The following is a 13,961-nucleotide window of genomic DNA, read 5'->3' on the forward strand; positions in this document are numbered from 1 at the left end:
CCCCGGGGTCACAATTTCAGCAAAAATCTGACTTTTGTCAAGTCACTCAAAAATGGTGCCGGAACCTTGAAAATGCTCCCCTGAAAGCTTTGGCGATGGAAACAGAAGGCTTTTTATCACAGGACAAGAAATCAGCCCTCAAAAACTTAACCGGCAGAAAATATTTTTTTTGAAAAAATCCCTAAGCCCCGGGGTCACAATTTCAGCAAAAATCTGACTTTTGTCAAGTCACTCAAAAATGGTGCCGGAAGCTTGAAAATGATCCCCTGAAAGCTTTGGCGATGGAAACAGAAGGCTTTTTATCACAGGACAAGAAATCAACCCTCAAAAACTTAACCGGCAGAAAATATTTTTTTGAAAAAATCCCTAAGCCCCGGGGTCACAATTTCAGCAAAAATCTGACTTTTAGCAATTCACTCAAAAATGGTGCCAACCGGTTGCAAATACTCCTATGAAAATTTTGGCGGTGGAAACAGAAGGCTTTTTATCACAGGACAAGAAATCAGCCCTCAAAAACTTAACCTGCAGAAAATATTTTTTTTGAAAAAATCCCTAAGCCCCGGGGTCACAATTTCAGCAAAAATCTGACTTTTGGCAATTCACTCAAAAATGGTGCCAAAAGCTTGAAAATGATCCCCTGAAAGCTTTGGCACTCGAAACAGAAGGCTTTTTATCACAGGACAAGAAATCAGCTCTCAAAAACCTAACCGGGAGAATAAATTTTTTTGAAAAAATCCCTAAGCCCCGGGGTCACAATTTCAGCAAAAATCTGACTTTTGGCAATTCACTCAAAAATGGTTCCAAAAGCTTGAAAATGCTCTCTTGAAAGGTTTGGCACTTGAAACAGAAGGCTTTTTATCAGAGGACAAGAAATCAGCCCTCAAAAACCTAACCGCAGAAAATATTTTTTTGAAAAAATCCCTAAGCCCCGGGGTCACAATTTCAGCAAAAATGTGACTTTTGGCAATTCACTCAAAAATGGTGCCAAAAGCTTGAAAATTCTCTCCTGAAAGGTTTGGCACTCGAAACAGAAGGCTTTTTATCACAGGACAAGAAATCAGCCCTCAAAAACTTAACCGGCAGAAAATATTTTTTTGAAAAAATCCCTAAGCCCCGGGGTCACAATTTCAGCAAAAATCTGACTTTTGTCAAGTCACTCAAAAATGGTGCCGGAACCTTGAAAATGATCCCCTGAAAGCTTTGGCGATGGAAACAGAAGGCTTTTTATCACAGGGCAAGAAATCAGCCCTCAAAAACTTAACTGGCAGAAAATATTTTTTTGAAAAAATCCCTAAGCCCCGGGGTCACAATTTCAGCAAAAATCTGACTTTTGTCAATTAACTCAAAAATGGTGCCAAAAGCTTGAAAATGCTCCCCTGAAAGGTTTGGCGCTCGAAACAGAAGGCTTTTTATCACAGGACAAGAAATCAGCCCTCAAAAACTTAACCGGCAGAAAATATTTTTTTGAAAAAATCCCTAAGCCCCGGGGTCACAATTTCAGCAAAAATCTGACTTTTGGAAATTCATTCAAAAATGGTGCCTACCGGTTGCAAATGCTCCCCTGAAAGCTTTGGCGATGGAAACAGAAGGCTTTTTATCACAGGACAAGAAATCAGCCCAAAAACTTAACTGGAAGAAAATACTTTTTTGAAAAAATCCTTAAGCCCCGGCCGGGGTCACAATTTCAGCAAAAATCTGACTTTTGTCAATTCACTCAAAACTGGTGCCAAAAGCTTGAAAATGCTCTCTTGAAAGGTATGGCACTTGAAACAGAAGGCTTTTTATCACAGGACAAGAAATCAGCCCTCAAAAACTTAACCGGCAGAAAATATTTTTTTGAAAAAATCCCTAAGCCCCGGGGTCACAATTTCAGCAAAAATCTGACTTTTGTCAAGTCACTCAGAAATGGTGCCGGAACCTTGAAAATGATCCCCTGAAAGCTTTGGCGATGGAAACAGAAGGCTTTTTATCACAGGGCAAGAAATCAGCCCTCAAAAACTTAACTGGCAGAAAATATTTTTTTGAAAAAATCCCTAAGCCCCGGGGTCACAATTTCAGCAAAAATCTGACTTTTGTCAATTGACTCAAAAATGGTGCCAAAAGCTTGAAAATGCTCCCCTGAAAGGTTTGGCACTCGAAACAGAAGGCTTTTTATCACAGGACAAGAAATCAGCCCTCAAAAACTTAACCGGCAGAAAATATATTTTTGAAAAAATCCCTAAGCCCCGGGGTCACAATTTCAGCAAAAATCTGACTTTTGGAAATTCATTCAAAAATGGTGCCTACCGGTTGCAAATGCTCCCCTGAAAGCTTTGGCGATGGAAACAGAAGGCTTTTTATCACAGGACAAGAAATCAGCCCAAAAACTTAACTGGAAGAAAATACTTTTTTGAAAAAATCCTTAAGACCCGGCCGGGGTCACAATTTCAGCAAAAATCTGACTTTTGTCAATTCACTCAAAAATGGTGCCAAAAGCTTGAAAATGCTCCCCTGAAAGGTTTGGCACTCGAAACAGAAGGCTTTTTATCACAGGACAAGAAATCAGCCCTCAAAAACTTAACCGGCAGAAAATATTTTTTTGAAAAAATCCCTAAGCCCCGGGGTCACAATTTCAGCCAAAATCTGACTTTTGTCAAGTCACTCAGAAATGGTGCCGGAAGCTTGAAAATGATCCCCTGAAAGGTATGGCACTCGAAACAGAAGGCTTTTTATCACAGGACAAGAAATCAGCCCTCAAAAACTTAACCGGCAGAAAATATTTTTTTGAAAAAATCCCTAAGCCCCGGGGTCACAATTTCAGCAAAAATCTGACTTTTGTCAAGTCACTCAAAAATGGTGCCGGAAGTTTGAAAATGATCCCCTGAAAGCTTTGGCGATGGAAACAGAAGGCTTTTTATCACAGGGCAAGAAATCAGCCCTCAAAAACTTAACTGGCAGAAAATATTTTTTTGAAAAAATCCCTAAGCCCCGGGGTCACAATTTCAGCAAAAATCTGACTTTTGGCTGTTCACTCAAAAATGGTGCCAACCGGTTCTAAATGGTCCCCTGAAAACTTTGGCGATGGAAACAGAAGGCTTTTTATCACAGGACAAGAAATCAGCCCTCAAAAACTTAACCGGCAGAAAATATTTTTTTGAAAAAATCCCTAAGCCCCGGGGTCACAATTTCAGCAAAAATCTGACTTTTAGCAATTCACTCAAAAATGGTGCCAACCGGTTGCAAATACTCCTATGAAAATTTTGGCGGTGGAAACAGAAGGCTTTTTATCACAGGACAAGAAATCAGCCCTCAAAAACTTAACCGGCTGAAAATATTTTTGTGAAAAAATCCCTAAGCCCCGGGGTCACAATTTCAGCCAAAATCTGACTTTTGTCAAGTCACTCAGAAATGGTGCCGGAAGCTTGAAAATGATCCCCTGAAAGGTATGGCACTCGAAACAGAATGCTTTTTATCACAGGACAAGAAATCAGCCCTCAAAAACTTAACCGGCAGAAAATATTTTTTTGAAAAAATCCCTAAGCCCCGGGGTCACAATTTCAGCAAAAATCTGACTTTTGGCAATTCACTCAAAAATGGTGCCAACCCCTTGCAAATGCTCCCCTGAAAGCTTTGGCGATGGAAACAGAAGGCTTTTTATCACAGGACAAGAAATCAGCCATCAAAAACTTAACCGGAAGAAAATATTTTTTTGAAAAAATCCCTAAGCCCCGGAGGTAACAATTTCAGCAAAAATCTGACTTTTGGCAGTTCACTCAAAAATGGTGCCAACCCCTTGCAAATGCTCCCCTGAAAGCTTTGGCGATGGAAACAGAAGACATTTTATCACAGGACAAGAAATCAGCCCAAAAACTTAACTGGAAGAAAATACTTTTTTGAAAAAAATCCTTAAGCCCCGGCCGCGGTCACAATTTCAGAAAAAATCTGACTTTTGTCAATTCACTCAAAAATGGTGCCAAAAGCTTGAAAATGCTCCCCTGAAAGGTTTGGCCCTCGAAACAGAAGGCTTTTTATCACAGGACAAGAAATCAGCCCTCAAAAACCTAACCGGCAGAATAAGTTTTTTTGAAAAAATCCCTAAGCCCCGGGGTCACAATTTCAGCAAAAATCTGACTTTTGGCAATTCACTCAAAAATGGTTCCAAAAGCTTGAAAATGCTCTCTTGAAAGGTTTGGCACTTGAAACAGAAGGCTTTTTATCAGAGGACAAGAAATCAGCCCTCAAAAACCTAACCGCAGAAAATATTTTTTTGAAAAAATCCCTAAGCCCCGGGGTCACAATTTCAGCAAAAATGTGACTTTTGGCAATTCACTCAAAAATGGTGCCAAAAGCTTGAAAATTCTCTCCTGAAAGGTTTGGCACTCGAAACAGAAGGCTTTTTATCACAGGACAAGAAATCAGCCCTCAAAAACTTAACCGGCAGAAAATATTTTTTTGAAAAAATCCCTAAGCCCCGGGGTCACAATTTCAGCAAAAATCTGACTTTTGTCAAGTCACTCAAAAATGGTGCCGGAACCTTGAAAATGATCCCCTGAAAGCTTTGGCGATGGAAACAGAAGGCTTTTTATCACAGGGCAAGAAATCAGCCCTCAAAAACTTAACTGGCAGAAAATATTTTTTTGAAAAAATCCCTAAGCCCCGGGGTCACAATTTCAGCAAAAATCTGACTTTTGTCAATTAACTCAAAAATGGTGCCAAAAGCTTGAAAATGCTCCCCTGAAAGGTTTGGCGCTCGAAACAGAAGGCTTTTTATCACAGGACAAGAAATCAGCCCTCAAAAACTTAACCGGCAGAAAATATTTTTTTGAAAAAATCCCTAAGCCCCGGGGTCACAATTTCAGCAAAAATCTGACTTTTGGAAATTCATTCAAAAATGGTGCCTACCGGTTGCAAATGCTCCCCTGAAAGCTTTGGCGATGGAAACAGAAGGCTTTTTATCACAGGACAAGAAATCAGCCCAAAAACTTAACTGGAAGAAAATACTTTTTTGAAAAAATCCTTAAGCCCCGGCCGGGGTCACAATTTCAGCAAAAATCTGACTTTTGTCAATTCACTCAAAACTGGTGCCAAAAGCTTGAAAATGCTCTCTTGAAAGGTATGGCACTTGAAACAGAAGGCTTTTTATCACAGGACAAGAAATCAGCCCTCAAAAACTTAACCGGCAGAAAATATTTTTTTGAAAAAATCCCTAAGCCCCGGGGTCACAATTTCAGCAAAAATCTGACTTTTGTCAAGTCACTCAGAAATGGTGCCGGAACCTTGAAAATGATCCCCTGAAAGCTTTGGCGATGGAAACAGAAGGCTTTTTATCACAGGGCAAGAAATCAGCCCTCAAAAACTTAACTGGCAGAAAATATTTTTTTGAAAAAATCCCTAAGCCCCGGGGTCACAATTTCAGCAAAAATCTGACTTTTGTCAATTGACTCAAAAATGGTGCCAAAAGCTTGAAAATGCTCCCCTGAAAGGTTTGGCACTCGAAACAGAAGGCTTTTTATCACAGGACAAGAAATCAGCCCTCAAAAACTTAACCGGCAGAAAATATATTTTTGAAAAAATCCCTAAGCCCCGGGGTCACAATTTCAGCAAAAATCTGACTTTTGGAAATTCATTCAAAAATGGTGCCTACCGGTTGCAAATGCTCCCCTGAAAGCTTTGGCGATGGAAACAGAAGGCTTTTTATCACAGGACAAGAAATCAGCCCAAAAACTTAACTGGAAGAAAATACTTTTTTGAAAAAATCCTTAAGACCCGGCCGGGGTCACAATTTCAGCAAAAATCTGACTTTTGTCAATTCACTCAAAAATGGTGCCAAAAGCTTGAAAATGCTCCCCTGAAAGGTTTGGCACTCGAAACAGAAGGCTTTTTATCACAGGACAAGAAATCAGCCCTCAAAAACTTAACCGGCAGAAAATATTTTTTTGAAAAAATCCCTAAGCCCCGGGGTCACAATTTCAGCCAAAATCTGACTTTTGTCAAGTCACTCAGAAATGGTGCCGGAAGCTTGAAAATGATCCCCTGAAAGGTATGGCACTCGAAACAGAAGGCTTTTTATCACAGGACAAGAAATCAGCCCTCAAAAACTTAACCGGCAGAAAATATTTTTTTGAAAAAATCCCTAAGCCCCGGGGTCACAATTTCAGCAAAAATCTGACTTTTGTCAAGTCACTCAAAAATGGTGCCGGAAGTTTGAAAATGATCCCCTGAAAGCTTTGGCGATGGAAACAGAAGGCTTTTTATCACAGGGCAAGAAATCAGCCCTCAAAAACTTAACTGGCAGAAAATATTTTTTTGAAAAAATCCCTAAGCCCCGGGGTCACAATTTCAGCAAAAATCTGACTTTTGGCTGTTCACTCAAAAATGGTGCCAACCGGTTCTAAATGGTCCCCTGAAAACTTTGGCGATGGAAACAGAAGGCTTTTTATCACAGGACAAGAAATCAGCCCTCAAAAACTTAACCGGCAGAAAATATTTTTTTGAAAAAATCCCTAAGCCCCGGGGTCACAATTTCAGCAAAAATCTGACTTTTAGCAATTCACTCAAAAATGGTGCCAACCGGTTGCAAATACTCCTATGAAAATTTTGGCGGTGGAAACAGAAGGCTTTTTATCACAGGACAAGAAATCAGCCCTCAAAAACTTAACCGGCTGAAAATATTTTTGTGAAAAAATCCCTAAGCCCCGGGGTCACAATTTCAGCCAAAATCTGACTTTTGTCAAGTCACTCAGAAATGGTGCCGGAAGCTTGAAAATGATCCCCTGAAAGGTATGGCACTCGAAACAGAATGCTTTTTATCACAGGACAAGAAATCAGCCCTCAAAAACTTAACCGGCAGAAAATATTTTTTTGAAAAAATCCCTAAGCCCCGGGGTCACAATTTCAGCAAAAATCTGACTTTTGGCAATTCACTCAAAAATGGTGCCAACCCCTTGCAAATGCTCCCCTGAAAGCTTTGGCGATGGAAACAGAAGGCTTTTTATCACAGGACAAGAAATCAGCCATCAAAAACTTAACCGGAAGAAAATATTTTTTTGAAAAAATCCCTAAGCCCCGGAGGTAACAATTTCAGCAAAAATCTGACTTTTGGCAGTTCACTCAAAAATGGTGCCAACCCCTTGCAAATGCTCCCCTGAAAGCTTTGGCGATGGAAACAGAAGACATTTTATCACAGGACAAGAAATCAGCCCAAAAACTTAACTGGAAGAAAATACTTTTTTGAAAAAAATCCTTAAGCCCCGGCCGCGGTCACAATTTCAGAAAAAATCTGACTTTTGTCAATTCACTCAAAAATGGTGCCAAAAGCTTGAAAATGCTCCCCTGAAAGGTTTGGCCCTCGAAACAGAAGGCTTTTTATCACAGGACAAGAAATCAGCCCTCAAAAACCTAACCGGCAGAATAAGTTTTTTTGAAAAAATCCCTAAGCCCCGGGGTCACAATTTCAGCAAAAATCTGACTTTTGGCAATTCACTCAAAAATGGTTCCAAAAGCTTGAAAATGCTCTCTTGAAAGGTTTGGCACTTGAAACAGAAGGCTTTTTATCAGAGGACAAGAAATCAGCCCTCAAAAACCTAACCGCAGAAAATATTTTTTTGAAAAAATCCCTATGCCCCGGGGTCACAATTTCAACAAAAAAATCTGACTTTTGGCAATTCACTCAAAAATGGTTCCAAAAGCTTGAAAATGCTCCCCTGAAAGCTTTGGCACTCAAAACAGAAGGCTTTTTATCACAGGACAAGAAATCAGCCCTCAAAAACTTAACCGGCAGAAAATATTTTTTTGAAAAAATCCCTAAGCCCCGGGGTCACAATTTCAGCAAAAATCTGACTTTTGTCAAGTCACTCAAAAATGGTGCCGGAACCTTGAAAATGGTCCCCTGAAAGCTTTGGCGATGGAAACAGAAGGCTTTTTATCACAGGACAAGAAATCAGCCCTCAAAAACTTAACTGGCAGAAAATATTTTTTTGAAAAAATCCCTAAGCCCCGGGGTCACAATTTCAGCAAAAATCTGACTTTTGGCTGTTCACTCAAAAATGGTGCCAATAGCTTGAAAATGATCCCCTGAAAGCTTTGGCGATGGAAACAGAAGGCTTTTTATCACAGGACAAGAAATCAGCCCTCAAAAACTAAACCGGCTGAAAATATTTTTTTGAAAAAATCCCTAACCCCGGAGTCACAATTTCAGCAAAAATCTGACTTTTGGCAATTCACTCAAAAATGGTGCCAAAAGCTTGAGAATGCTCTCCTGAAAGGTTTGGCACTCGAAACAGAAGGCTTTTTATCACAGGACAAGAAATCAGCCCTCAAAAATTTAACCGGCAAAAAATATTTTTTTGAAAAAATCCCTAAGCCCCGGGGTCACAATTTCAGCAAAAATGTGACTTTTGGCAGTTCACTCAAAAATGGTGCCAAAAGCTTGAAAATGCTCCCCTGAAAGGTTTGGCACACGAAACAGAAGGCTTTTTATCACAGGACAAGAAATCAGCCCTCAAAAACCTAACCGGCAGAATAAGTTTTTTTGAAAAAATCCCTAAGCCCCGGGGTCACAATTTCAGCAAAAATCTGACTTTTGTCAAGTCACTCAAAAATGGTGCCGGAACCTTGAAAATGATCCCCTGAAAGCTTTGGCGATGGAAACAGAAGGCTTTTTATCACAGGGCAAGAAATCAGCCCTCAAAAACTTAACTGGCAGAAAATATTTTTTTGAAAAAATCCCTAAGCCCCGGGGTCACAATTTCAGCAAAAATCTGACTTTTGGCAGTTCACTCAAAAATGGTGCCAACTCCTTGCAAATGCTCCCCTGAAAGCTTTGGCGATGGAAACAGAAGGCTTTTTATCACAGGACAAGAAATCAGCCATCAAAAACTTAACATGCAGAAAATATTTTTTTGAAAAAATCCCTAAGCCCCGGGGTCACAATTGCAGCAAAAATCTGACTTTTAGCAATTCACTCAAAAATGGTGCCAACCGGTTGCAAATACTCCCCTGAAAACTTTGGCGATGGAAACAGAAGGCTTTTTATCACAGGACAAGAAATCAGAACTCAAAAACTTAACCGGCAGAAAATATTTTTTTGAAAAAATCCCTAACCCCGGAGTCACAATTTCAGCAAAAATCTGACTTTTGGCAATTCACTCAAAAATGGTGCCAAAAGCTTGAGAATGCTCTCCTGAAAGGTTTGGCACTCGAAACAGAAGGCTTTTTATCACAGGACAAGAAATCAGCCCTCAAAAATTTAACCGGCAGAAAATATTTTTTTGAAAAAATCCCTAAGCCCCGGGGTCACAATTTCAGCAAAAATGTGACTTTTGGCAGTTCACTCAAAAATGGTGCCAAAAGCTTGAAAATGCTCCCCTAAAAGGTTTGGCACACGAAACAGAAGGCTTTTTATCACAGGACAAGAAATCAGCCCTCAAAAACCTAACCGGCAGAATAAGTTTTTTTGAAAAAATCCCTAAGCCCCGGGGTCACAATTTCAGCAAAAATCTGACTTTTGGCAATTCACTCAAAAATGGTTCCAAAAGCTTGAAAATGCTCTCTTGAAAGGTTTGGCACTTGAAACAGAAGGCTTTTTATCAGAGGACAAGAAATCAGCCCTCAAAAACCTAACCGCAGAAAATATTTTTTTTAAAAAATCCCTAAGCCCCGGGGTCACAATTTCAACAAAAAAATCTGACTTTTGGCAATTCACTCAAAAATGGTTCCAAAAGCTTGAAAATGCTCTCCTGAAAGGTTTGGCACTCGAAACAGAAGGCTTTTTATCACAGGACAAGAAATCAGCCCTCAAAAACTTAACCGGCAGAAAATATTTTTTTGAAAAATTCCCTGAGCCCCGGGGTCACAATTTCAGCAAAAATCTGACTTTTGGCAATTCACTCAAAAATGGTGCGAACCGGTTGCAAATGCTCCCCTGAAAACTTTGGCGATGGAAACAGAATTCACTCAATTCACTCAAAAATGGTGCCGGAAGCTTGAAAATGGTCCCCTGAAAGCTTTGGCGATGGAAACAGAAGGCTTTTTATCACCGGACAAGAAATCAGCCCTCAAAAACTTAACCGGCAGAAAATATTTTTTTGAAAAAATCCCTAAGCCCCGGGGTCACAATTGCAGCAAAAATCTGACTTTTAGCAATTCACTCAAAAATGGTGCCAACCGGTTGCAGATACTCCCCTGAAAACTTTGGCGATGGAAACAGAAGGCTTTTTATCACAGGACAAGAAATCAGAACTCAAAAACTTAACCGGCAGAAAATATTTTTTTGAAAAAATCCCTAACCCCGGAGTCACAATTTCAGCAAAAATCTGACTTTTGGCAATTCACTCAAAAATGGTGCCAAAAGCTTGAAAATGCTCTCCTGAAAGGTTTGGCACTCGAAACAGAAGGCTTTTTACCACCGGACAAGAAATCAGCCATCAAAAACTTAACCGGCAGAAAATATTTTTTTGACAAAATCCCTAAGCCCCGGGGTCACAATTTCAGCAAAAATCTGACTTTTGGCAGTTCACTCAAAAATGGTGCCAACTCCTTGCAAATGCTCCCCTGAAAGCTTTGGCGATGGAAACAGAAGGCTTTTTATCACAGGACAAGAAATCAGCCATCAAAAACTTAACCGGCAGAAAATATTTTTTTGAAAAAATCCCTAAGCCCCGGAGGTAACAATTTCAGCAAAAATCTGACTTTTGGCAGTTCACTCAAAAATGGTGCCAACCCCTTGCAAATGCTCCCCTGAAAGCTTTGGCGATGGAAACAGAAGGCTTTTTATCACAGGACAAGAAATCAGCCCAAAAACTTAACTGGAAGAAAATACTTTTTTGAAAAAAATCCTTAAGCCCCGGCCGGGGTCACAATTTCAGCAAAAATCTGACTTTTGGCAATTCACTCAAAAATGGTGCCAAAAGCTTGAAAATTCTCTCCTGAAAGGTTTGGCACTCGAAACAGAAGGCTTTTTATCACAGGACAAGAAATCAGCCCTCAAAAACTTAACCGGCACAAAATATTTTTTTGAAAAAATCCCTAAGCCCCGGGGTCACAATTTCAGCAAAAATCTGACTTTTGTCAAGTCACTCAAAAATGGTGCCGGAACTTTGAAAATGATCCCCTGAAAGCTTTGGCGATGGAAACAGAAGGCTTTTTATCACAGGGCAAGAAATCAGCCCTCAAAAACTTAACTGGCAGAAAATATTTTTTTGAAAAAATCCCTAAGCCCCGGGGTCACAATTTCAGCAAAAATCTGACTTTTGGCAATTCACTCAAAAATGGTGCGAACCGGTTGCAAATGCTCCCCTGAAAACTTTGGCGATGGAAACAGAAGGCTTTTTATCACAGGACAAGAAATCAGAACTCAAAAACTTAACCGGCAGAAAAAAATTTTTGGAAAATTCCCTAAGCCCCGGGTTCACAATTTCAGCAAAAATCTGACTTTTGTCAATTCACTCAAAAATGGTGCCGGAAGCTTGAAAATGGTCCCCTGAAAGCTTTGGCGATGGAAACAGAAGGCTTTTTATCACCGGACAAGAAATCAGCCCTCAAAAACTTAACCGGCAAAAAATATTTTTTTGAAAAAATCCCTAAGCCCCGGGGTCACAATTTCAGCATAAATCTGACTTTTGGCAATTCACTCAAAAATGGTGCCAAAAGATTGAAAATGCTCCCATGAAAGGTTTGGCACTCGAAACAGAAGGCTTTTTATCACAGGACAAGAAATCAACCCTCAAAAACTTAACCGGCAGAAAATATTTTTTTGAAAAAATACCTAAGTTCCGGGGTCACAATTTCAGCAAAAATCTGACTTTTGTCAATTCACTCAAAAATGGTGCCAAAACCTTGAAAATGTTCGCCTGAAACGTTTCACACTTGAAACAGAAAGCTTTTTATCACAGGACAAGAAATCAGCCCTCAAAAACTTAACCGGCAGAAAATATTTTTTTGTAAAATCCCTAAGCAATTTCACTCAAAAATGGTGCCAACCGGTTGCAAATGCTCCCGTGAAAGCTTTGGCGATCGAAACAGAAGGCTTTTTATCACAGGACAAGAAATCAGCCCAAAAAACTTGACCGGCAGAAAATACTTTTTTGAAAAAATCCTTAAGCCCCGGGGTCACAATTTCAACAAAAATCTGACTTTTCTCAAGTCACTCAAAAATGGTGCCAAAAGCTTGAAAATGCTCCCCTGAAAGGTTTGGCACTCGAAACAGAAGGCTTTTTATCACAGGACAAGAAATCAGCCCTCAAAAACTTAACCGGCAGAAAATATTTTTTTGAAAAAATCCCTAAGCCCCGGGGTCACAATTTCAACAAAAATCTGACTTTTGGCAATTCACTCAAAAATGGTGCTAAAAGCTTGAAAATGCTCCGCTGAAAGGTTTGGCACTCGAAACAGAAGGCTTTTTATCACAGGACAAGAAATCAGCCCTCAAAAACTTAACCGGCGGAAAATAATTTTCTTGAAAAAATCCCTAAGCCCCGGGGTCACAATTTCAGCAAAAATCTGACTTTTGGCAGTTCACTCAAAAATGGTGCCAACCGGTTGCAAATGCTCTCCTGAAAGGTTTGGCACTCGAAACAGAAGGCTTTTTATCACAGGACAAGAAATCAGCCGAAAAAACTTAACCGGCAGAAAATACTTTTTTGAAAAAATCCTTAAGCCCCGGGGTCACAATTTCAACAAAAATCTGACTTTTCTCAAGTCACTCAAAAATGGTGCCAAAAGCTTGAAAATGCTCCCCTGAAAGGTTTGGCACTCGAAACAGACGGCTTTTTATCACAGGACAAGAAATCAGCCCTCAAAAACTTAACTGGCAGAAAATATTTTTTTGAAAAAATCCCTAAGCCCCGGGGTCACAATTTCAGCAAAAATCTGACTTTTCTCAATTCACTCAAAAATGGTTCCAAAAGCTTTGAAATGCTCCCCTGAAAGGTTTGGCACTCAAACAGAAGGCTTTTTATCACAGGACAAGAAATCACCCCTCAAAAACTTAACCGGTGGAAAATATGGTGCCAACCGGTTGCAAATGCTCCCCTGAAAGCTTTGGCGATGGAAACAGAAGGCTTTTTATCACAGGACAAGAAATCAGCCGAAAAAACTTAACCGGCGGAAAATATTTTTTTGAAAAAATCCCTAAGCCCCGGGGTCACAATTTCAGCAAAAATCTGACTTTTGGCAGTTCGCTCAAAAATGGTGCCAACCGGTTGCAAATGCTCTCCTGAAAGGTTTGGCACTCGAAACAGAAGGCTTTTTATCACAGGACAAGAAATCAGCCGAAAAAACTTAACCGGCAGAAAATACTTTTTTGAAAAAATCCTTAAGCCCCGGGGTCACAATTTCAGCAAAAATCTGACTTTTCTCAAGTCACTCAAAAATGGTGCCAAAAGCTTTAAAATGCTCCCCTGAAAGGTTTGGCACTCGAAACAGAAGGCTTTTTATCACAGGACAAGAAATCAGCCCTCAAAAACTTAACCGGCAGAAAATATTTTTTTAAAAAAATCCCTAAGCCCCGGGGTCACAATTTCAGCAAAAATCTTACTTTTGTCAATTCACTCAAAAATGGTTCCAAAAGCTTTGAAATGCTCCCCTGAAAGGTTTGGCACTCGAAACAGAAGGCTTTTTATCACAGGACAAGAAATCACCCCTCAAAAACCGGCGGAAAATATGGTGCCAACCGGTTGCAAATGCTCCCCTGAAAGCTTTGGCGATGGAAACAGAAGGCTTTTTATCACAGGAGAAGAAATCAGCCGAAAAAATTTAACCGGCAGAAAATACTTTTTTAAAAAAATCCTTAAGCCTCGAGGTCACAATTTCAACAAAAATCTGACTTTTGGCAATTCACTCAAAAATGGTGCCAGAAGCTTGCAAATGATCCCCTGAAAGCTTTGGCGATGGAAACAGAAGGCTTTTTATCACAGGACAAGAAATCAGCCCTCAAAAATCTTAACCGGCAGAAAATATTTTTTTGAAAAAATCCCTAAGCCCCG

This window comes from Podarcis muralis, chromosome 13 (assembly GCF_964188315.1).
Source record: "Podarcis muralis chromosome 13, rPodMur119.hap1.1, whole genome shotgun sequence".
NCBI lineage: Eukaryota > Metazoa > Chordata > Lepidosauria > Squamata > Lacertidae > Podarcis > Podarcis muralis.